The sequence below is a fragment of the Chrysemys picta genome, chromosome 3, assembly GCF_011386835.1.
Source record: "Chrysemys picta bellii isolate R12L10 chromosome 3, ASM1138683v2, whole genome shotgun sequence".
Lineage (NCBI taxonomy): Eukaryota > Metazoa > Chordata > Testudines > Emydidae > Chrysemys > Chrysemys picta.
Window position 1 is genome coordinate 47,542,679 of NC_088793.1, and position 25,266 is coordinate 47,567,944.

Consider the following 25,266-nt stretch of genomic DNA (forward strand, 5'->3'; position numbering starts at 1 on the left):
CACTAGTAATGGAAGCCAGGATACAGCGTTTTCCCACAGCTGTTAATGAAGGGAGATGTTAATGAAAACCCTCAGTGAAATGATTCCAGTTCTTCCTCTTGTTTTGGCCAACACTGAGGTAGTTGCCTGGGTACATTTCTTGTTTGGAGCATTGATCATATCAGTTAAAAACGTCACACTTTTGATCTAGCTCTTTGTTGAGAACTCTCCAAAGAAAACACAAGTCAGGACATATAGTTCTGGCTTATCTCTCAGTGAGTAGAATAGCTGTACATATTCATATTCAAAGACTCATCAGAAAACCCCATCCTACTTATTCATTAGCTATTGGCAGATTTATTCGTTTCCATGCAGCTAATAAAAACAGCGTGTATAGCAATGGCATCAAAGCAATGTGTGAAAGCAGCATTATGAGAGTCTTAGCACAGCAGCCCACGCTGTTAATAACAGAGATGACTACATACATTTTTTAAACTAAGGTCAATTATTCTCAGCAACAAGTTAGAATGGCTGATTTCTGACATTTAAGAAATTGGCAGTGTTGTGTGTTGGTACCAAGAATGTGTGAATGGCCAGGAAAGGTTGAGATGACAGTAATTCGTCAGTTATGTTTGTACAGCACCTAGCACAATGGGGTCCTGGTCCATGACTGGGGCTCCTAGGTGCTATTGCAATACAAATACAGTACAAATAATCAAAAGGGAATCACAATGATTCTGTCAGGTTAAAATCCTGGGGGCGTTAAGTAGCAAATGTCTTTATTGCAGTATCCTTAACAAAAGCCATTACTTACAGTTTACCACCTCAATTCTTGAATAGTTACTTGATCTAGTGCTAACAACTACAACAATTCTGTTTAACTCGGATGATAGAGGCCCATGGTTTTGGACCTGTGGAACCAGGGTGCTCGTCCCAGTTCCCCACTAACCTGAGGCACTCTGCCAAATACAGCACCTCCTTTTCTAAAGGCATGTAAAAATCAACAAGTCAAGTAACTTGCTACAAATCTATCTGTAATGTTTTCACAGAAATGATATGGACATCTAGATATTAGGAAGTCTATAGGAACCCTTGTTTGTTCTTAGACAAATGGAGAAGAGGAAAATGGCTACATTTATCAAATTGTATTGTGTTAGAAATACATTAATGATTAGTGTTGTGCCTTTTGCTTGTTTTACAAAACACAGGTAATATGAAGAAAGTACCAGGCAAATCTGACCCCCCAGCTAATCATGCTTATAAACTCTGTACAACATCCAAGAATTAAATTATTGCACACTACTGCCCCAGCAGGTTTCTGGTAGATTCCAGAACATAGAACACAGTGAGTGTCTCTAGACTATGGCTCACAAACCACTCCCAGGGATACTACCCTATTCCCGTACACTATGATTAGTTGAACCAGCTAGCATCTTTAGTGATGCTAGTAAACTGCAATGTAGCTTGGTACACTTTTCTTTTCAAGGAACTTGAGGAATTCTTCATTTCTGGCTGGAATATCTCCACTTCCTTTCCTTTTTAACTCAAAAATTCCATCATAGAAATGCCAGCTGTCACTTGGACCACATACAAAATGGTTCTCCACAATGGACGTTATGCCAACACCTTTGTATCTGTAATAACAATATCTCTGCTTTGATAAAGTGATTATGCAAATAATTTGCATATAATCAATATTTAAAATATTTTAATTATTAGTGCATTCAGATTATGTGGAAAAGAGCTACACAGAGGGCAGATGCAAGGTTTTCCTGGGTTGGGACATTTCATTCTCTGACTAGTAAGTGCCCGTTCTGCTGCTATGTGCTACATCTGAAGCACTGTCAGCGTTTCCATTGTAAATCCCATTTTGAGGGAATTTATGTTTCTTGAATGTAAACCCGGTAGATATACTCTGGGTCAGGAAGCTCACATTTTGTTTGCCACTTTTCAAAAATATTAGTCAGTGCATCTGCTGGTTGTTCCCCCACCCAGGAAGGATTAAACACCACACCCAGAGTCTGCTCAGGCCCTTTCTGTGGAGCACCATTTATTGGTTGAACCAAGAATTTTCAGCTCAACTGCAAAATAAAAAACAAACAAACTGCCGTTTAAATAAATCCAGCAGCTAAAACAGGTCTGTTCCCCTGACCTGGGGCTTCCTTACCAGAACCACCCAGCTCCTGGCAGCTCCGCTCCAGTCCTCTTCTGAGACCACAAACTGGGGAGGCCTTTGGAAAGCATTTTAGAGATCTGTAGGGGGAAAAAAGCTACGTAAGTGAACAGTCTTATTTATTTTACAAGATAACTTCTGAACCAGACATGAGGAAAAAGAATGAGCCACACGGGTATCTTTGAACACTAGCAGACCAGGAGGGAGCAAAGGTGTTGATTGAGGTTATATCTACACTACTACTACTGTCAGTATAACTTATGTATCTCAGGAGTGTGAATAAGCGCCCCCCCCCCCTCACCTGACTGACATAAGTTACACCAACCTAAATCCCAGTGTGGACAGCACTCTGTCAGCAGGAGAGCTTCTTCTGCCAACATAGCTGCCGCCGCTCGTTGGGAGTAGATTAATTAAGTCGACAGGAGAGCTCTCTCCCATCAGCTTAGAGCAGGTCCACTAGAGCAGTGGTTCACAGCGGTCTTGCAGGGGGTACATTAACTCATCTAGATATTTGCCTAGTTTTATAACAGGCTACATAAAAAGCCTAGCGAAGTGAGTACAAACTAAAATTTCATACAGACAATGACTGATTTATACTGCACTGTATACTATACACTGAAATGTAAGTGCAATGTTTATATTCCAATTGATTTATTTTAGAATTTTATGGTACAAATGAGAAAGTCAGCCATTTTTCAACAATAGTGGGCTGTGACACTTCTGTGTTTTTATGTCTGATTTTGTAAGCAAGTAGTTTTTTAGTGAGGTGAAACTTGGGGTACGCAAGACAAATCAGACTCCTGAAAGGGGTACAGTAGTCTGAAAGGGTGAGAGCCAATGCACTAAAGAGCTTACAGCGGCACAGCTGCATCAGCGCTGCTGTAAGCTCTAGTGTAGCCATAACCTAATGAGAAGAGGAAAGCTAAAAGAGATGCTTAGGGCTCAATTCTCATTTGCACTAAGGCCCTTTTACAGTGCTTTGCCCTTAAAGGGTGTGCAAATGTACATTGGCCTGTCACAGGTCCTTAGTGTACATGAGAATCAGACTGTGCAACTATATTTCAGTGAAATAAAAAACAAAAAAAGAAGAGAGACACATACAGGAAGGAAGTGTGTATTTTTAGAGAGAACAAAAGATAGAGGTGAAATAAGAGAAGCAAAATACTTAAACTTTTTTACCAAAGGATAAGCAGAAGAGAGAAAGATCTCTGATGAACACAAGAGAGAAACAGAGAAATTAGAAAAGTCCCATTGGATTACCCAGTCCACCTCTCTGCAAATGCAGGATCTATAGATTAGACACTGGTGTTGGCAATGTTGTTTGGTGAGAGGAGTGTACCCCTCTGCTTTGCGTTGGAAGGTACAGAGCTTTGGAAAATTCTGGCATTCTGTGCTATGCTTACCCACCCTCTGTGCATGTCCAAGAACCTGCTGTGATGATCCACTAGGGCCTGCATCACTCTGGAAGCCTGGGCTGGTTGTGGGAGGAAATGGGGGTGGGGAATGGAATGGGCATACAGGTGGAATTGATAGGTACAGCCTTTTGGGAAGCCAATTGTTTATATCCCTCTGTGATATCTGGCACACTGTTCACTTTGACCACATGCCTCTGCAACAAGCAATGCATTGACATGCAAGCCTCTGTGAAAACAGCACCCATTTTGGAAATCACAAAACCACATTGGTGTGCAACTAACTGATAGGGTAACCAGTTTAGATAACTCTTATCAGAGATCTTATCCTTTGTTTTGACTCTGCAATTTTGAGGTTAATTCACCACAGAGATACAGAAAGAGCCTTTTTCCTCATTCTAACCATAATACAATCACTGTTGCCATGGGCAGCGCGTGAACCGCCATCTGGGGGAGGCTAGCCCCCAGCAATGCCCCTTCTGCCTGAGGCCCCACCCCTTCTATGTCCGCTCGCCAGAGCCCAGAGCCCCTCCTCCCCACCATGGCCCTCGGCCCCCATCCGAGGCTAGAACCCCCAGCCCCGGAGCGCCAGGAGGGTGGGTGGCGTGGCCCAGCCCCAGTTGGGGACAGCACTGGAATACTGGAGCCACAAATGGAGCGGGGGGAAGGATTGGGGGGTGGAATGTGGGCAGGGCCACACCTGGCTGTTTGGAGAGGCACAGCCTCCCCCAGATTATGGTACCCGCTGCCCCTGACTGCTGCTCATCTCAGGTCGAGAACAACTGTGGTTGTGGTCAGGACACAAAAGCAGTGCTCCATCAGCTGAACATCATCCTCGATAAATGCATGGATGCAACTGTTGCAGCAGGGGAGGTTACGTAGCCCTTTGCCATGAACAGCTGCTCTCTCCCTGGCTCTCTGTAGGTACCTGCAGTATACCTCCATCACCTGGCTGCAGCCACTGACTGGTTTTCTAAAGCCCAGTAGAACCCTGAGCAATAGCGGAGCATGCATCCTGGCCTCCCGTTAGAGAAAATTCCCTGGCAGCAGTACCCAGGGAATTATGGGAGTTATTACTGTGATTATTGTACACCAAACCCCCAAAGGGGGATTATTGTACACCAAACCCAAACCCGGCCAGGAGTGTGCCTGCTAGACCACAACTTGGAGAAAACACTGCAGATGCTTCCGCAGCTAGGCCTTCAGGGGGGGAGGAGGGGACAGTGTCCCAATAACCTCTGAGAAACGTGGCTAAGTGAAGAGTATTTTATGAGGGCTGGCAGGAGAAGGAAAGGTTGCAGGTATCCCAGGTACAGAGGCTTACACAGTTCAAAGTGAGTAACAGCGGTTCCTGTTTGGGCAGAGACAACCGGTGCCTGCAGATAGTGGGGTGCAGAGTGAGGGCAACTGACTTCAGCAGTGTTACTGAGCATGCTCAGTACAAGCCAAGCAACAAATCGGAGGTGGGGGGGACGGGGGCACATGACCCCCATGCGTCGTCTCGGTGTTTGGGTTCCTGGGTCAACCAATTGAGAGTCACAGCTCTTCAGGCCTCATGCCTGGAGTGTCTTCTTCAGTTCAGTCTCTCTCTTCCAGCACATAGGCACTGTCCACTGTTCCAGGGCTTACCTCTGGCTCCCTGTGGCCATGCAGCTCCCACTCCCAAACAGCCCGGCCACTTCCTGGTTCCGGATCTTTCCCCTTACTTGGCCAGGGAAAAGAGAAGTGCAATGGGTGTGTTAGTCCCCAGCTTTGCAGATCAATCTTACCTCTCTCCTCTCTGAAAAAGAATGCGTCCTTTCATCTAGTGCTAGTCCGTGTGGAAGTTTTGGTGTCAGCAAGGGGCTCTGCATTCTCTGTGTGGCCTTAGGTTCCATCTTAGCTCTGAGTCCATTATAGGTGCCCCTCCACTCTATGGGGGCAGTTTTATTGGTGGGGTGACCTCCAGCAGTTCTGTCTCTTTGCCTGACTTGGTTCCCTCTGATACCCCTATAATCCTGTCTTCCAAGAAATGAGGCCTCCCCCATGTTTAATTTCTCATGTCAAGCCAGGCTTATCTTCCACTGCCTTTCTTTTTTTCCCTTTTCTTCATAATCATTTCTCTCATATTGTTATCTTTCTATCTATGCCTTCTTTTTAAAGTTTATTACCCAGCAACACGTTCACAAGACCACAATAGTTGTAATCATTTGAACCACCATAAATACTGGGCTCAAATTATGAACCAGGGGGTGCAAGATCACTACCTCCAGTATAGGCCACCAGGGTGTAATCCCACGTTATAAGCTTGCTGTTCCTTTAAAACATACTTCTGTAATTTTAAAATTGCTTTTATTTTAATTACACAATAAAAAACTGGTACAAAACAGAAAAATCTTTCCATTTATCACCACAGGAAGTTTAGGTATGAAACAGAACATAAGCCAATTAAAGTAACACTCCCTGGGTCCATACCTGAAGTGGTCCTCAGTGCTTATTATCACCAGCATAGGCAGTTTTTATTTTCCAATGTCCCAGCATCTCAGATCTACTGTGTGACTTGGAAACTGTTCCCTAGAGTGAACCCACATACCAGCAACTCTGTAAGACATTACACCTGCATGTGTAAGTGTCCCCCAGGAACAAACAGTGGTACAAGTCTGGGGCTTTCCAGACCCTGCATTGTCTTGCCACAGTATTTGAGGAGAGAAAACAAACTTCTTCCACACTGTCTGGGCTGCAGTGGTTTCACTTTTAACTTCATGATGTTGGACCCTGGTTAATTTTCTTACCTTGCACCAACTGGTGTCACTTCTTTTGTATCAAATGTTTATCTTTTCTGTGGTGATAAGAGGGCCAATTTTCTTGCTTCATATTGCTTAAGGCCGCGCTTACTTTGCATAGCATGTATCCCCCACAGACAAAACATGATATTAATATTAAAATACATTGACTTAATATCATACTTTTAAAAAAGCAATTACATCATGTATATTATATACAATTAACAAAGCTTCATTAATGTTCTTGGCTTTGCTCATTCAAGGGATGCAGTACTTTTGCTGCTATCTTCTGTTAAAATGCTGACAGCATATCGATGTCAGCTTGGTTTGAGAATAGCATACTAATTTCAAACAGTCCAGTGTCTGTGCCAATCCTATTAAAGCTGTGACTGTACAGTGATTAGTATTCTGTGGGTACATCTACACTGCAATTAAAAACCCATGTCTGGCCCTTGTCCGCTAATTTAGGCTCTCGGGGCTCGGGCTAAGGGGCTGTTTAATTGCTGTGAAGTCACTCAGGCTCAGGCTGGAGCCCAGGCTCTAGGACCCTGTGAGATGGTAGCCTGAGTCCCACGAGTCCAAGTCAACTGGCAGGGGTCAGCTTCAGGCGTCTAATTGCAGTGTAAAGATACCCTGTGTTGTGGCCGCAGCAACCTCGATTCGAATCTCAGTCACAACACCACTAAGTTGGGATAGCCTGCAAGACCTCTTCCACTTGGTTCCCCGAGAGCTCAGTTCAACCCTGAACTGGTCACTCAGGTTTCTTTGTTTGCCATACAGCAAAACTACACTGAGGTAATCAGACTCAAATGTAGAGGGTGGGTATAGGGTGTGCCACACATCCAAAGTTACACAGAAGCCTCCTTACTTTATACACATTTACACATCATATTACATTTCCTAGACATTGCATCACATGTTTTGGGATTGGCTTGGTTATTTTGCAGGAACCAATCCCTGTGCAGCACCCACTGCCCAGAGGCTGTCCCTGTTCAACTTTACTCTTTACCTCATCTTTATGCCCCCAACTTTGCTTGCCCATTATTATCTTTTTCTTAGTAAATGGTGCCCTGGGTGTTCTCGCTGTAATCTTAGCTAGCTCAGGCTGCTTTTAGCTTATTGACCCACTTAACTTGGCACAAACATTCCATTTTCAGCCTGCTGATCTAGTTACCTCCCTCGTTCTGTCTGCCAAGAAACGATGCCTCCCCCACATTTAATTAATTACGTCAAGCCCAGGCCTACACATGCTAAAGGGCATACCCAAAATTGCTGACAGATTCTCCTTTTTCTTGTCTCCCATTGTTGAAAGTTGCTCAGTTCTGCTCTGGATCTGTGGTCCAATCCAGAGACTGCTGTAGGGCATCCCTGACAAAGGCATATTCCTCTGAGGTATCATGTGTCAGTCTTTCAAACACCCCTGGGCTTTGTTTTGGGGCAGCAGGCCAAGAAAATCCAATTGGGTGGCCTCATCTCAGCCATTTATTTGGGCAGCTTGTTCACAATGGTTGATCCAGCTGGACTAGATGTGGCCATCCCTTGTATAAATTCCATGCATGAAGATGGGCCACTGTGTCTCTCTATCTGCACTGCCCTGTCTATTTCCACTCTCGGGGCTTAGGGGAACACAAATGAGCATCAGAGTTGTTCATTTCTGCCAACCAAGTAACCTTTGTACCTATGGAACCTGTCTCTTAAATTCTGCCAGCCACAGCTGTCAGTTGGCATCCCATCACTACCACTAGTGTAATTATTGTGGCTGCTCAGTACACCAAACCCTTAGGGTGCCAGTAGCAAGCCAGGTGTACCACAACATGGAGGCAAGCATTGCAGATGTTTCAGCAGCTAGGCCTTGTAGGCGTTAACCCTGGTGGGTCTCCATACCCACTCAGACACATGGCTCAGTGAAAGCATATTTGACTAGGCCTGGCAGGAAAGGGAAAGGTTACCGATACCCTAGATACAAAGATTTACACAGAGTTCAAAGTGAATAACAGCAGTTCTGTTGACTGGCCCCTAGGGACCCAGTTGTTTGGGTTCCTAGGGGCCAAACAATTTAGAGTCAGGACCCTTCAGGCCTCAGGCCTTGGGTGTCCTCCAGTTCAGTCACTGTTCCAGCAAACAGGTACTTTCGGATTCCAGGCCAGGTTTGGTTAGTGTCTCTCATTGAGGCCCTTCTGCACTAGCTCCCTGCTCAGACGCTGCTGCTCCCCCATATGTCCCACACAGACTTGCACCCAGCTGCATCATCCGGCAATCACAGCTTGTTCCATAGACAGATCTGTCCACAGTTCCTGGGCTTCTCTCCAGCTCTCTGCTGACAATTTTCCAAAGAAAGTCCAGCCACTTCCGGGACCTTTCCCCTGACCAGGAGAAGTGCAGTGAGCACTTATGAGCATGGTAGTCCCTTGCTTTGCAGATCCATCACTATTTCTCATCCCATAATTCTTTTGGGTTCTCATAAGGCCTTATGAAGTCTCCCACAAGCCACTACTTCAAATATCCTGGAACTGGGAGTGAATGAATGAAGGGAAGGGAGGCAAAACGGCAAGTAAAAGAGTATGGCTACTGTGGGTATACTGCACAGTTATTATTTACATCAGTGGTGCTATCTCACCCGTGGAAGTACCAATGGTTCAGTTCTGTAGTGTAGATGGAGCCTCTCTGTTACACACGCAGTTAAAGAATGATAGCATGGATAGGGCCTTAGACAGCTTCGGGCTACAGCTAGACTTTAGCATATTGTAACATTGTTACACTGTGTTAATTCTCCAGTCCTCCAAACAGTTCTCCAGAAAAAAAACAATGAAGTCAGGGCCTGATATTTCTAATGTACAAACAATTTGAAAAAACAAATACAAGCAAAACAGAACCCCATTGAATCTATTTCTGTACATCCTAAAGGAACAATAAAAAGCATGAATAATGTTGATGTTGTTTGCAGTACACCTTTCAAATAAATGGGGAAGAGAGAGAAAAAATATTAAATAGTGAAAGCTTGATGACTGGTGAACAGGAAACCACACCCACATGACTCGAGAGAGAAAAAAGAGCAGAACTAAAAGAAATACACAGGGAAAGACCTGTAGAGTAACCGGAAGGCAAAGACTTCTGAAGGACAGTAAAAGGGAAGGTGTTATGTGCCCTCCAGAAATGCAATACAAAGAAATTACATAAAGTTTCAAGTCCATGGGCGGTAAAAAGGAAAAACTGCACAGAAAAGGGGAGGAAATTTAAACTATCTGAACCATTGGGTACCTGCTTTAGACACCATATAGTGTACATTTGTTGTTATCTTTTGTGGCATAACGGTGGTATATACAGGATAATACATCTGCTGATTTTCAAATAGTAACAGAAATTCTAAGCTATAATTACTTGGATACATACGCCTATTGCCAGTGTTTTAGAGCTGCAACCAACTGAGGAGAAAAGATTTCACAAACTCCCTTTCAGTGTCTGACTCCCCTTTTCTAAGAAAGCTACGTGAAAAGCTAGCAAAAAGCCAGTCTGCAATATTATCTGGGACCAACAGGGTTACAGCAACACTGCATACAACACAGCCTGTCAGCTGCCAGTGACCTTGATCACTCTCAGTCATGCTTCAGGCCAGTGCATGGTATAGATAAATGGTATTGTTCTGGGGGATGACCTCCTTTTCCCATAGAAAGGGAAGTACATCCATGCTTCTCCTGCTGGATCTGTCTGTAGTCTTGGGTACTGTTGTTCTCCTGCTGCTCCTGTTCTACCTTCCAGAAGCTGCAGGTGTGAGCACAAACACCTTGCAATGGCTCAGGTCTTTCCTCTCAGACCAAGCTTGGAGGATCATTATGGGATCATGGGTTCTGGAGGGGCAACAGTTCCTGAGTCTCATCAGGCTCAGTCCTGTCCCCCATTTTATTGCACTGGTGAAATAATGCCTGTGGTATGTGGACAACACCCAAATCTACTCATACATAGCACCATCTCACAGCTCTCTCACTGCTTAGACAAAATCAGCACCTTCATGAAGAGTTAGCTGCTAAAGCTAAACCTTGGCAACTCCAAGGTGGTGCTGGTAGAAAGAGGGAAGGGTTTTGAAGAAATGGCATTCTCTGGAACATCGCTTCCAGCTTTTTGCTGTGAATTTTTTATCTATTTTGTTTTGCAAGACTGGTGTGCGAAAATATTTTGTCCTTTCCTAATGACAAGGGGGGAACTTGTACTGAACAGGTCTCTGAACTTCCCTGCACAAAATGTGTGTCTGTGTAATTCACAACTGTATGCAGAGGAGAGTTAATAGGATTGAAAATATGGCCCTCTGTATTTATAAGGAGATGGTAGTTAATCAAATATTCCAGATCATTTGTGGTCATTAGAGATCACATGGAACTTTTTGGAGGGTGCTAACTGGCATCCTGGCTATCTTCCAACTTGCATAATTACATTCTGCCTGCTCAGATTGTCCCCTGCAGTTTCATCTGGATTTGGTATCTTTCCTCATTTCCTGACCTAAACCGTTGTGCAGTGTTGCTGTGCACTGTTAAATGGCTGCTGTTTTTCAGCCAAGAGATGGATTTCAGTGGTGGGAGATGCATCCTTTATCTACTTCACATGGGTGTTACAAGGGCTAGTTAGCTAATATTTGTAAAAATGCTTTGAGATTCTTGCATGAAAGGCACTATAGAATCATAGAATATCAGGGTTGGAAGGGACCTCAGGAGGTCATCTAGTCCAACCGCCTGCTCAAAGCAGGACCGATCTACAGTGGTACAAAAGTATGGGTCCAGCCATGCAAGGAGTTGAGTGTTCTCATGTCCCAGTGGCTTCAGTGAAACCACTGTGTACAGACAGATCTCATCTAGTATTAAAGGAAGAGGAACCACAATTTTAGCTCCCAGGTTTATGGTTATTAATATGGTAAAACTGCTGGAAAGGAAGGACTAGTAAGTCTCAAGATGAGACAGCCTTGAGTCGATGGTGTTCAATCAGGTGAATCAAAAAGATATTGGATCGAGTTCTTTTTTCAGGTTCACTCAGGTAATCACACTACGAGGCAGGATCCATCCCATAATCTTCAAACAGACACATTAGCTACCACTGCAAACTGCTGCATCCGAATTCTCCAAACTCTCAAGTTTTTCATGCTGGGAAGTTGCATTAAAAGATAAGAAAATAAAAACCAGACAGATGTGTTCAGGCAAGCTGGCCTGAAGAAGTTCATTGTCTCTCTATTTTTAATATGCAGTTGAAGCTGTTTTGCTTCTTCTGCTTTTTAATAATATTTAATATAATGGAGATATCCCATCTCCTAGAACTGGAAGGGACCTTGAAAGGTCATTGAGTCCAGCCCCCTGCCTTCACTAGCAGGATCAAGTACTGATTTTGCCCCAGATCCCCAAGTGGCCCCCCCTGAGGATTGAACTCACAACCCTGGATTTAGCAGGCCAATGCTCAAACCACTGAGCTATCCCTCTCCCCCCCCCAGGAGAGCAAGGAACAACTGCTTTAAAAAGACTGGAAAACTGGAAGCAAGCAACTGTGTTCTCATGAACATGAATGTGCAAAAGAGAAACACAGTGTATCTGACCAAGACTGATACGAATGCTTTCTCTGTCACATTTGAGGCAAGTTGTATATTTTAATCCATTAAGAACAACTGCCTATTATTTCCACACAGGTTTTAGACAACTATGACATCCAAGAAGGAAAGAAGCACGGGTTAATGCCTGAAGCAGGGAATGAGGAATCAGAACTTCCTGTCTTTGTCAATGATTTGCTCTTTGGCCTTGATTAAGATAGAGTTTAAGTGATCGTATTATTTAAACAATCTCATATTTCTAATTAAAAACACTTCCGTCCCTCACAGGGAAGATGTCAGAATTAATGTTTAGAAAGCACTTGGAGATCCTTAGATGAAGGATATCTGATACATACAACATATTGCATGTGTTCCTAAAACTAATGCTGTGACACTTTATAACGCTATAAGGGATATGCTAATTCAGCTTGTTTTGCCAGGTTGCAATTGCAGAAGCCAAACGTAAGATCCGATTACAAGTTTTTATGAGTCCATAGTGTGGCTACTTTTCTGAGACCAAATGAGCTACTACTATTTATATACATTCTCTTGCTTGATTTTTTATTCTCTCTTTAAGATCTGACAACTTGCTCCCAGTGTTCTTTCTATGAAAATAGCACAACTGACCAATTCTTGCTTAAACATTTAGTCTTAAGTAACAGATAACACCTGAAAAGAATAATCTAAGAGAGGTGGTCTAAAACACTTTTGGGTCTGATTCTCATTTACACTAATATCCTTTTATACTTATCTAGCAGCATAAAGGGGCTGTATAGGGGGAATGCATTACATTAGTGTTTTACACTACCAGTGCATGCAAACAGGCGTCATTAAAGAGACAACACCATCATTTTGTTATTGTAGTGATTGGAAATTACCATCTTTTTTTGCATCCCTTGCAGACAGAGCAATTAAAACAAGTTCTAGGGAGACCCAAGATGCACCCCAGAGTCTGAATTTGCAGCGGACGTCATGAAAATAAAGCTTTTCAGGATTCCTAGTGTATCACCCCATCTCACCTGCTAAAAGAAAATGTTGTTCATATATGGCATTTTGTACACTTTGGTGCATCGTAATGGGAAAAGACAGTTACCTTTTTTGTAAGTGGTGTTCTCTGAGATGTGATGCTCATGTCTATTCCACAATAGGTGTGCATGCTTGCCATGTGCACCAGTGCCGGAAGATTTTCTCCTAGCAGTACCCGTAGGGAAGCGCCCTAGCGACCCCTGGAGTGGCGCCTCCATGGCGTGGTATGAGGGGCGCTGCGCGCTCCCTCCACCCTCAGTTCTTTCTTGCCAGACAACTCCGACAGAAGGGAAGAAGGGCGGGATGTGGAATAGACATGAACAACACATCTTGAAGAACACCAGTTACAGAAAAGGTAACTGTCTTTTCTTCTTCGAGTGACTGCTCATGTGTATTCCACAATAGGTGATTCCAATCTATATCTGTTGGAGGTGAGAAGGAGTTCACCAACTCTCGGGATGGAGAATGGCTGTGCCAAACCCGGCATCCTCCCTGGTCTGAGAGACAATCGCATAATGCGAGGTGAACATGTGAACTGAAGACCACATGGCAGCCCTACAAATGGGGACATGGGCCTAAAAGGCAGCCGACAAGGCCTGCGCCCTAGTCGAGTGTGCCTTCACAATTGGTGGCGGAGGGATTCCCGCCAGGTCATAACAGGTACGGATGCACAAGGTGATCCAGTTGGAGAGCCGCTGAGTGGAGATCGACTGACCTTTCATGCGCTCGGCTGAGGCGATGAACAGTTGCGAGGACTTTCTGAATGGCTTAGTCCACTCCAGGTAAAAGGCCAGAGCCTGTCGCACATCCAGTGTGTGGAGGCTGCGCTCCTCACTGGACGCATGGGGCTTGGGGCAGAGGACCGTCAGAAAAGTGTCCTGACTCATGTGATAGCGGAGACCACCTTCAAGAGGAACAAAGGGTGTGGCCGGAGCTGGACCTTATCCTTATGAAACACCATGTACAGGGGCTCAGAGGTCAGGGCCCTGAGTTCCGAGACCCGCCTAGCTGACATGATCGCAACCAGGAAGGCCACCTTCCACAAGAGGTGTGAGCAGAAGCACGTGGCTAGTGGCTCAAACCGGGGCCCCATGAGATGGGCCAACACCAGGTTTAGGTCCCACTGCGGGACTGGGGGCCTAACATACGGGAAGAGATGATTCAACCCTTTAAGGAATCGGCCAGTCATAGCATGGGAGAATACCTTGTGGCCCTACACCAGCGGATGGAAGGTTGATATGGCCGCCAGGTGCACCTTGACTGACGAGGGCGCCAAGCCCTGGGCTCTAAGGTGAAGGAGGTAGTCCAGAATAAGATGGATTGGGGCGGGCACCAGGGAAATGCCCCACTCATCTGCCCATCTAGAAAACCAAGACCACTTTGCCAAGTAGGCTCGGCGCATGGCGGGTCGCCTGCTTTCTAGGAGGACGCGCCGAACTCCTTCCGAGCATGTCCTTTCCTCCCTACCTAACCATTGAGCAGCCACGCCGTGAGGTGGAGTGCCACTAGGTTGGGGTGGAGGAGGTGGCCCTGGTCCTGGGAGAGCAAGTCCGGGAGGGATGGCAACGGCCATGGCAGGGCGACCGCCAGGCCCATGAGGGTCCTGTACCAATGCTGCCTGGGCCATGTCGGGGCAATCAGAAGGAGCCGTCTTTATCTTTTCCAGGACCTTGCCGACCAGTGGGAACGGGGGAAAGGCATAGAGAAACAGGGTATGTCTTCACTATCAGCCGGATCGATGGGCAGTGATCGATCCAGCACGGATCGATTTATTACGTCTAGTCTAGACACGATAAGTCGACCCCCGAGCGCTCTCCTGTTGACTCCTGTACTCCAGCTCCGCGAGAGGTGCAGGCAGAGTCAACGGGGGAGCAGCAGCAGTCGACTCACCGTGGTGAAGACACCATGATCTAAGTCGATCTAAGTACGTCGACTTCAGCTACGTTATTCACGTAGCTGAAATTGCATAACTTAGATCGAACCCCCCCTCTCCCCAGTGTAGACCAGGCCTGGCTTGACAAGGACAGGAGGAAGGCATCGGAGATAGCGCCAGTATAGACCAGGCCTGGCTTGACCAGGACAGGAGGAAGGCATCGGAGATAGCGCTGGACCTGGGATAGCACCCCCCTGGAGCAGAACCGAGGACAGTGACAGTTCTGCCAAGTCACGAACAGGTCCAGTTGGGGAGTTCCCCACACTTGGCCTTCGGGATAAGGAAATAGCGGGAGTAGTACCCCTTGCCTTTGAACTCCCCCAGTACCTCTTCTACTGCTCCTAGGCCCAGGAGCCACCCCACATCCTGCTTGAGTAGAGCCTAGTGCGAGGGGTCCCCCAGAAGGGATGGGGGTGGGGGGGAGTTGGGCGGGGAGGAAGTAAACTGGAGGGTGTAGTCCTGGGAGATGGTGTTGAGGACCCATCAGTCCGAGGTCAGCTGCGACCACTCTGAGAGGAAAGCACACAACCAATTGGAGAAGGGAAGCTTTATTGATGAGAACTGGCAGGGCGCTCCTGGGCATCCCATCAAAACTGCCTTTTCTTGCTTGCTTAACCTTGGAGGACCCAGGCTGGGGGGCAGGCCGAGACTGCCTCTGTGGGTGCCTCTTATAGTCCCACGACTTCTTGTAAGCAGTCTCGTATTTTGACTGGGTAGCCTGAGCAGGAGTCTGCTGTGGCTTGAACTTAGGTTTAGCCAGAGCCGAAACAGAGACCCAGAGTCTGGAGAGTCGTGCGGGAGTCTTTCAGGACATTTGTTCCACAAACAGAGCTTTGCCGTGAAACCGGAGGTCCTGCAGGGAGGTCTGCACCTCGCTGGACAGCCCAGAGAGCAGGAGCTATGACGCCCTTCTCATGGACACCACGGAGGCCATGGACTGCGCGGCCGTGTCCGCTGCATCCGAAGCTGCCTGCAGGGTTGCCCTGGCAGCCACTGTGCCCTCCTCCACCAGCGCTTTGAACTCCTTCCTGTCGTGCTCCTGGAGAGAGTCCTCGAACTTGGGCAGGGACCCCACAGATTGAACTCATACTGGCCCAGGAGAGCCTGGTGGTTCGCCACCCGTAACTGGAAGCTTGAGGACGAATACATTTTTTTTCCAAATGAGTCCATCCTCCTTAAATCTTTATTTTTTCAGGGTAGGGGCTGGTTGGCCCTCCCGTTCCCTGTGGTTGACCCATTCGACCACCAGGGAGTTAAGAGCAGGGTGGGTGTATAAGTATTCATTCCCCTTGGCGGGTACAAAATACTTGCATTCCGCTCTCTTAGAGATGGGGGCCAATGAGGCTGGGGGCTGCCCAGTTCTGAGGAGGACAGTACATTAAACAGGGAGTCTGAGGGCTCCTCTATCTCCTCTGCTTGGAGGTGGAGGCTTGATGCCACCCTTTTTAAGAGCTCTTGGTGGGCCCTAAAGTCCTCCTGTGGGATGGAGGAAGGAGGGGTCGTAATCGCCTCATCCAGGGAGGATGAAGAGGCTGGCGCGGTACTTTGTGTGTCCACCGGCAATGGAGGGTCCACCACCTAGTCGGTCTCCGGGCACGGTGCCAAGGATGCACATTCCACCAACTCCTTCCTCGGAGGCTGGGAGAGGGAGACTGATGGTCCTTCTGAGGCTCTGGCCACCGAGCGAGGCCCCACCGGGGGCTGCGTTGGGGGCCACCGTGCCCACTGATACCATTGGGCCAGCCACAGGGCCCTGTGCCACTGCATCTGCTGTGGCACCAGCGGAGCCGGCTGTTTGGCCTTGCTGGCCTGGCCTATTGATGGATGACTACGAAGAGAGGCCGGGCTGACATACGACCTGCCACTATCCCTGGATTGGGAGGAGTGGCGGGGCCGGGAGCGATGCCGACCATGGGACCTGGATCTTGACATGGAGGACCGGTCCATCGGTAACAGCTGCTCTGCGATTGGTTCCGGCGGGCAGACCCGTGACGGCGAGATGCTGATGATCGACGACCAGGGCTGTGGAGGCGGTGCCTGGAATGGGATGACGAACGGGAACAATGTCGACCTTCATGCCATGACTGACTGCGATAGCCCCTTCGATACGAGGATCTTTCGCGTTGTCTGCCTCAGTCCCATCGGTGTTCGCTCCTCAAGGCGGAGCGGTGCCGAGAGTCTCGGTCAGATGAAACCCAACCAGACAGCCTGGTGGGCATTGAGGGCAATCTACGTGGACTTTGCCCTGAATGGTTCCCTCGACCGAGACTGGTACCGAGCCGGGGGCGACTGCAGAGATCCCAGCAGTGGCTTGCCTCTGGAGCGTGGGGCCGACATCGGTGGTGCTCCTGTTACCAGCATGAACATATCATCTCAGGCCTCCTGCAGGGCCTCCGGTGTGGAGGGCATCCGGACATCCAGGGAGGCCCGCTCCAAATGGGCTGGGTCTACTCCGCTCGACTTGAGTCGGAGGCCTAGAAGCCGGTGGGGATCAAGGACTGCCCAACATGGGTCTAGCCTCTGTCCCGGGTTTACTCTGGTGCCCTGGCGAAGAAGGCCTCTTCCTAGCCTTCTTGGCGTGCCCTGTGGATGGGGAGCTGTGCCGACTAGTCGATAGCACCGAAGGGTCGCTGTGCACCGACACCGCAGTGCCCATCTCTGACTCGGAACAGCACGCCGGGGCCAGGATCAGCACCGACTCCATCAGAATAGCCCGGAGGCTGATGTTCCTTTCTCTCTTGGTCCGAGGCTTAAACAACTTGCAAATCTTGCAGCGATCACTAAGATGGGTTTCTCCGAAACAGCGTAAACAGTCCGCAGGCGGATCACTCACTGACATAGATTGCCTACAAGTGTCACACAACTTAAAACCTGGGGCATGGGGCATGCCCCGGTCTGGGCGCTCTAGCTAAACTAAACTAAACTAAACTAAACTAACTAAACAACTAACTAACTACAGGTACCGTACACTGAACGAACAAGCAGTTTTGGGGACGAGCTACAGCAAAAGTGGAGCAGAGCAGTTCCGAAGCACCTTTACTGGCAGCAAGAAGGAACTGAGGGTGTGGGTAGCACGCAGCGCCCCTTATACCTCACCATGGAGGCGCCACTCCAGGGGTCGCTAGGGCACTCGCCTAGGGGTACTACTAGGGGAAAAACTTCCAGCACCGGTGCACGTGGCGAGCACGCACACCTATTGTGGAATACACATGAGCAATCACTCGCAGAAGAAAAAGGAGCTTTTCAGAAATATTTCTACCTTTCCATCCAAATTACATTAATTTCTATTCCCCATTCCCTAAGGAGTGGGCAGTGGGTTGGTTTACTCCACTTCTACTTACAGGAAAGTTAAGCACGAAAAAGGCAAATCAACAAACAAGTTTTTCTTAAAGTAAGCAACAAAGTTTACGAGCATGCTGCTGTTGTCTAAATGAACCCTGAATATAGCTGTAAGGTACATAACATTGCTAGTGAATGAATAAGCTGATAATAACTTGCCAGCAAGTTAAAGAAGTATGGATTGGATGAATGGACTATAAGGTGGATAGAAAGCTGGCTAGATTGTCGGGCTCAACGGGTAGTGATCAACGGCTAGATGTCTATTTGGCAGACGGTATCAAGCGGAGTGCCCCAGGGGTCGCTTTTGTTCAACATCTTTATTTATGATCTGGATGATGGGATGAATTGCACCCTCAGCTAGTTCGCAGATGACACTAAGCTGGGGGGAGTGGTAGATATGCTGGAGGGTAGGGATGGGGGCCAGAGTGACTTAGACAAATTAGAGGATTGGGCCAAAAGAAATCTGATGAGGTTCAACAAGGACAAGTGCAGAGTCCTGCACTTAGGAAGGGAGAATCCCATGCACCGCTACAGGCTGGGGACCGACTGGCTAAGCAGCAGTTCTGCAGAAAAGGACCTGGGCATTACAGTGGCCAAGAAGCTGGATATGGGTCAGCAGAGTGCTCTTGTTGCCAAGAAGGCCAACGGCATAGTGGGCTGCAATAGTAGGAGCATTGCCTGCAGATATTCGGCACTGGTGAGGCCACACCTGGAGTACTGCATCCAGTTTTGATCCCCACCCACTACAGAAGGGATGTGGACAAATTGGAGAGAGTCCAGTGGAGGGCAATGAAAATGATTAGGGGGCTGGGGCACATGACTTACGAGGAGAGGCTGAGGGAACTGGGGTTATTTAGTCTGCAGAAGAGAAAAGAGTGAGGGGGGAAATAATAGCCGCCTTCAACTACCTGAAGGGGAGTTCCAAAGAGGATGGAGCTCGGCTGTTCTCAGTGGTGGCAGATGACAGAACAAGAAGCAATGGTCTCAAGTTGCAGTGGGGGAGGTCTAGATTGGATATTAGGAAACACTATTTCACTAGGAGGGTGGTGAAGCACTGGAATGGGTTACCTAGGGAGGTAGTGGAATCTCCATTCTTAGAGGTTTTTAAGGCCCGGCTTGACAAAGCCCTGGCTGGGATGATTTAGTTGGTGTTGGTCCTCTTTGAGCAGGGGATTGGACTAGATGACTTCCTGAGGTCTCTTCCAACCCTAATATTCTATGATAACAGGAGAAGATAATCTGTTCCAATTACATACACCTCTCTCTGGAAGAAATCCTGCTTTCAATTCCACTGGTGTAAATCTGTGGTAACTTTTTAGAAAGTCAGATTCAGACCAACATAAATGAGAGCAGAATTTGGCTCCCCGCCTCATTCTGATATAAAATTGTGTGGCCATCAAAGATTAATCATAGGTGTACTCTGCACCATACAATTACAGGAGAAGACAAATTACTGCCTCAGGGTGCTCCTCATCTTCTTTGGATAAACACAATAGAAATGATAAAAGCTCAGAAGCAAACCATGATGCCACTGGAGCGATGCCTGCCATTGGAACGCTAGAGGGTCTGAAGGAGGAGAGGACTTGCGTTTGCACTTGGGAAGAGGGAGTCTGTGCCCAGCCGGTAACAGGAAAAAGGCACCAACCCAAGAGGAGAGAAGGCATCAGAGGGAACTGCTAGGAAAGGGGTTTGGGGGCAACACTTGTTCTGAAGAGGACACAGGAGAAAACAAGCTGTGTTTCTGATGCAAGTAAAAGCAAATTGATGAAGTGACTGGCTGTCCTTAGCCGCTCATTCCATGCACTTAAAGGCAATGTAAAGCACCCAGCCAGGGCTGGATGTCTCTGGAAGGAAGTATGAGATCCCTAGGGATGCCACTTTCTTTATTCCCCCACCAGGAGTTTTCTGTCCCTCCTTATTCCCTCCCCAGGAGGCTTCTGCTGCTGTTACCTTTTCCAGCTTCTTCGGCCGTTTGCAGCTGCGGTGCTTTGGCTGTGATGGGTCACTCTGGGCAAGAGGATAACGGGGCCGTTTGCACATTCTTTACTGCCAGCACTGGTTTCACTGAGACTTTCAAAGCTGCGGCCGCACTCATATAGCTCATGTGTAAAAAGAGAAACTGAAGACAGCAGAGACTGGCACCGAACAATGCCCATCCCCCAGCAGGCACAGGAAGCTGATCATATTGGACAAACCTACCAGATGATCCCTGCCCAAGGCTCATGCCCAGGCACCATGGTTCCTTGGAGAAGGTTCCTAGTTGCTTTAGCTGGGTAAATCCTCCTGGGTGGTGTTCAAGTTTTATTAATGCTTTATTTTGGAGGCCTTACTAGATTCAGTCATGCAGAGTAACACATCACACCCAGAACTGATGCAGAAAGTGTTGCTTCCTCCTATCTTTTTCTCCCAGGGACCCAGTCTCGCTACTTTGCCACAGTTTACTCAGCAAGGCAGCTGATGATTTCAGTTGTGCTTATGATTTCCCCAACTGGTGCTGTCGATCATCTGGCAGTGTGGGAAACCCCAGGAAAGTCAGCTGAACGCTAGTGTTGCTGGAAGAACAGAAAGCTGTTTTTTAACTTTCACTGTGGAGCTGGTTTTCCAGTCAGAAAGAACAGCTGCTTCCATCCCTCCAAGGGACAGGCAGTGAGACAAGACACCCCCTAAGCATGAGAATTGCTGTTTGTCATTTTCAATGCATTTAAATGCAGCTTTTCTGGCCTTTTATGGAGAGCCGGACATAAAAGGGCAGAAACTTGACCAACGGAACTTGTCATACCCAGAGTCAAACACTGTCCTCCCATAAAGCCCAATCCTGACCCTCCCAGGCTTTGCCCATTTGCTAGAGCTGTCAGGCTTGACCATCCTTTAAAATTCCCTCGGTCCTGTGGAGAGTTTCCTGCCCTGGAGGCAGAATTCAACTGAATAACACTGAGTTCCTGTGTAAAAGACACTTCCTTCCTGCATGTGTTGTTATTATTGTCCAGGAGAGTGAAAACTGAGCAGTAGTGAGGTGAGGCCATGAATTCTATAGGGTAGAGATTGGCTTCAGTAGATGTGGGCAATGCTTTATGTATGGTAGGGTTACCATACGTTCAGATTTTCCCAGACATGTCCGGCTTTTTGGGCCTCAAATCCCCGTCCGGGAGGAAATCCCAAAAAGCCGGACATGTCCGGGAAAATAGGGAGGGAGGGGTCATGGGGCTTGGGTCCTGGCCGGAGCCGCTGGGGCCGGCGGTGCTCGGCCGGGGGCCGGAGCCGCTGGGGCTGGTGGTGCCAGGGCCAGGGCAGGCTGGAGCCGCTCAGCCGGAACCAGGGCTGGCACCCCAGGGCCCAAGCCGAGCCGGGCGGGAGACACCGGGGCCAGAGCCTCTTGGGCTGGGCCGGCCGGCCACCAGAGGGAGCTGCTCGGCCGTGGGGGGTCGGACTGGGCCGCGCCTCACCCTGCCCAGCCCCAGCTGACCTGCTGCCTCCCTGTTTCAGGCTTCCCGCGAACATTTGATTCGCAGGAAGCAGGGAAGGGGGAGGAGCAGGGGGGCGGAGCGTTCAGGGGAGGGGGCAGAGTTGGGGTGGGGACTTTGGGGAAGGGGTGGGGAAGGGGCGAAGTTGGGGCGGGGCTGGGGCCCCATGGAGTGTCCTCCTTTTTTTAAATTAAAATATGGTAACCCTATGTATGGGCCTCCCCACCCCACCCCTGCAAAGAAAGTAACAGTGCATTAATTTGTAGTAAAAGCTACGTAAAAGTTTGTGCCAATCTGGGGCAGTCTTTGGGGTCCTGGATGGCACCAGTGCGCATCTTGGTGCCCCAGCGTTTGGGCATTGCTGAACGATATGTTCTGATAGTCATAAAGACAACAGTACAATTGATAAAATCAATCAAATATTGTAAAATGTATTAAAGTTTAGGAATGTGAACTTCACCTTTCCACATTAGCCCTGGGGTTCTTCCAGTCAGGTATCTATCTAGTCTACCTTTGGCAGTAGCAAATACCTGATGTTTCAGAGGAAAGAAAAGATCCCCTATAATGCAATGACCCAAATGTGCAGCACTGTATGATATCATGGTAAATAAACTTGTGTTATGCCCCAATAAAGCGTTTTTCATCTGAGGTTCTCAAAGCACTTTACAGAATAGTGATAATCAGGAGCCCCTTTTACAGCTGGGAAACAGGCACAGAGAGGATAAAGAGCCTGCTGAAGGTCACAGAAGAGCAAGAAACAGAGCCCAAGTCTTCTGACTTCTTGGTGCCTGTCCCCACCGATAGACCACACTACTTAAAGCATAGCACAGCCTTGGGGAAGGGATTCCTTTCCCTAGCTTGAAATCAGCTTGTTCTTTTCTACAGTTAAAATTGTTACCAAAAATATATAGATATACAAATTGTATAATACATCAAGGAAGGAACAGTACAATCATGTACAACTTGCTCCCTGTGCTCAGCTACTTTGTTATGTGTATTTACTCTTCTAGCTTTCCCACGTATCACTTGTTTATGCTTTTTGAAGATAAAATGGAAAAATACTTTTTTGTATTAGCTTTTGGTTTGAGATCCAGGGGAAATGTCACATGCTATCAACTGACGATGTGGCCAAATCAATGACATTGTCAAAAGCTAGACTCAAGCCCTTGGAGACTGAAAAAACGGCAGCAGAACTCATGTAGCCGCACAGTTGTGGGGGGGAAATCTCCATTTCCCGTCACCTGAAATCTCTAAAGAGGTTGAAAACACTCGAGCTAAAATGGAAACAAACATTGGGTAGGATTTTCAAATACACCTAGGAGCACACCTCCCATTGATTTCCAGGAGTTTCTTTGGTGTTTTTGAAAATCCTCTTCATGTTTCACAAACATTTGAGTTTTTCTAAATACAATATTATTTAGTGTTTGTTAAATATAAAATAATAGAATCACATGGTTAGAAGGGACTGCAACAGTCATCTAGTCTAACCCCTTACCAATATGCAGGATTTGTTGTGGCTAAGCCATCCAAGACAGATGGCTATCCAGCCTTTTGAAAACCTCCAGTGAAGAAATTTCCACACCTTCCCAAGACAGTCTGTTTCATTCACAGTTAGGAAGTTTTTCCTGAGATTTAATCTAAATCTGCTATGCTGTAGTTTAAGCCCATTGCATCTTGTCCTGCCCTCTGTGGCAAAAGAGAACAACTTTTCTCCATCTTTTTTATGGCAGCCTTTCAAGTACCTGAAGACTGTTATCAAATCCCCCCCTTACTCTTCTCTTTTCCAAACTAAACATACCCAGTCCCTTCAGCCTTTGTTCGTATGTCTTGAAATTCCATCCCTTTGATCATCTTTGTCGCTCACCTATGGATCCTTTCCAGTTTCTCTACATCCTTTCTATACATAGGTGACCAAAATTGGACACAGAACTCCAGCTGAGGCCTAACCAGCGTCGACTAGAGCAGTACTATCCCCTCCCATGACTTGCATGCTATGCCTCTGTCAATGCAACCTAAAATTGCATTTGTTTTTTTTGCAACAGCATTGCATTGCTAACTCATGTTGAGGTTGTGATCCACCACAACCCGGGGCGGCTCCAGGCATCAGCGCAGCAAGCGGTTGCCTGGGACGGCAAGCACCGGGGGGCGGCCTGCCGGTCGCTGTGAGGGCGGCAGTCTGGCTGCGTTCAGCGGCGTGCCTGTGGGAGGTCCACCGGTCCCGCGGCTTCGGCGGCAATTCGGCAGCAGGGACGTTGAAGGTACGGCACCGGCGGACCTCCCACAGGCATGCCACCGAATCTGCGTGACCAGCGGATCGCCTGCAGGCACACCGCCGAAAGCTGCCTGACAGCTGTGCTTGGGGTGACAAAAAACAGAGCCGCCCCTGACCACAACTCCCAGATCCTTCTCAGCAGTGTTGCTGCCAAGCCAGTTTTCCCCCGTTCTGTATTTGTGCATTTGGTTTTTCTTCCCTAAGTGTAGCACCTTACATTTGTCTTTGTTGAATTTCATTTTGTTGTCTTTACCCCAGTTCTGCATTTTATCGAGCTCCCTCTGAATTTTAGTTCTAACCTCCAAAGTATTGGCAACCCCCCTCCCCAGCTTTGTGTCATCTACAAACTTGATCAGTATGCTCTCTATACCTACATCCAGGTCATTAATAAAGATGTTAAACAACACCGGACCCAGAATGGATCCCCGTGGAACCCCACTTGAGACCTCCCTCCAATCTAATGGACATCATTCCATTAATAGTTATTCTTTTTTTACAGTTGTTTAACCAATTTATGTATCCACATAATGGTAGTTCTGTCGAGCCTGCATTTCTCCAGCTTACTTATCAGCATGTCATGTGGGATTGTGTCAAAAGCGTTGCTGAAGTCCAGGTATATTATGTCCACTGCATTCCCCCATCCACCAAATCTGTTACCCTGTCAAAGAAGGACATCAAGCTGGTCTGGCATGATTTGTTCTTGGTAAATCCTGCTGGCTGCTAGTGATCACCCCTTCATCCTCCAGGTATTCGCAAATTGAATGTTTTATACATTGCTCTAGTAGCTTCCCAGGTATTGAAGTCAGGCTGACTGGTCTATAATTCCCCAGCTCCTCCTTTTCCCATTTTTAAAGAGGGGCACTACGTTAGCCCTTCTCCAGTCTTCCATGAGTTTGTAAATATTAGTGCCAGTGGCGCCAAGATTTTTTCAGCTAATTCCTTCAGTACGCTGGGGTGAATAGCATCTGGCCCCACTGAGCTGAATTCATTCAAATTGGTCAGACGACCTCTTGACATGTTCTTTACTTATTCCAATCTGCATCCCGTCCTCTTTATTATCCATGGTAACTTCGCTAATCATCCAGTCACATGTTACTTTTTGTGAAAAGACTGAAGCAAAGTAGGCATTGAGCAGCTCCGCCTTCCTATCATCTTCAATTACCCGCTCATCTTCTCCGTTGAGTAGCAGACCCACACCGTCCTTGATCTTTCTTTTTTGTCTGACATATTTGAAGAACCCCTTCCTGTTGTCTCTAGCATTTCTTGCCAGCTGTAACTCATTCTTTGCCTTGGCTTTCCTGATTTTGTCTCTATACGCTCACGCTAGTCCCATGTATACTTCCTTGGTG

The 25,266-nt window shown here is 47.4% G+C and overlaps 1 long non-coding RNA gene across 1 annotated transcript; it reads right to left on the minus strand.

The window, feature by feature from the left end:
* Positions 1–3: 3 nt before the first annotated feature.
* LOC135982224 (uncharacterized) lies at positions 4–20,314 on the minus strand. Its single transcript, XR_010599469.1, has 3 exons — positions 20,135–20,314; positions 2,147–2,232; positions 4–206 (listed from the first exon to the last, which is right to left on the minus strand). It is a non-coding gene; the product is annotated as an uncharacterized LOC135982224 (long non-coding RNA).
* Between the last annotated feature and the right edge of the window lie 4,952 nt (positions 20,315–25,266).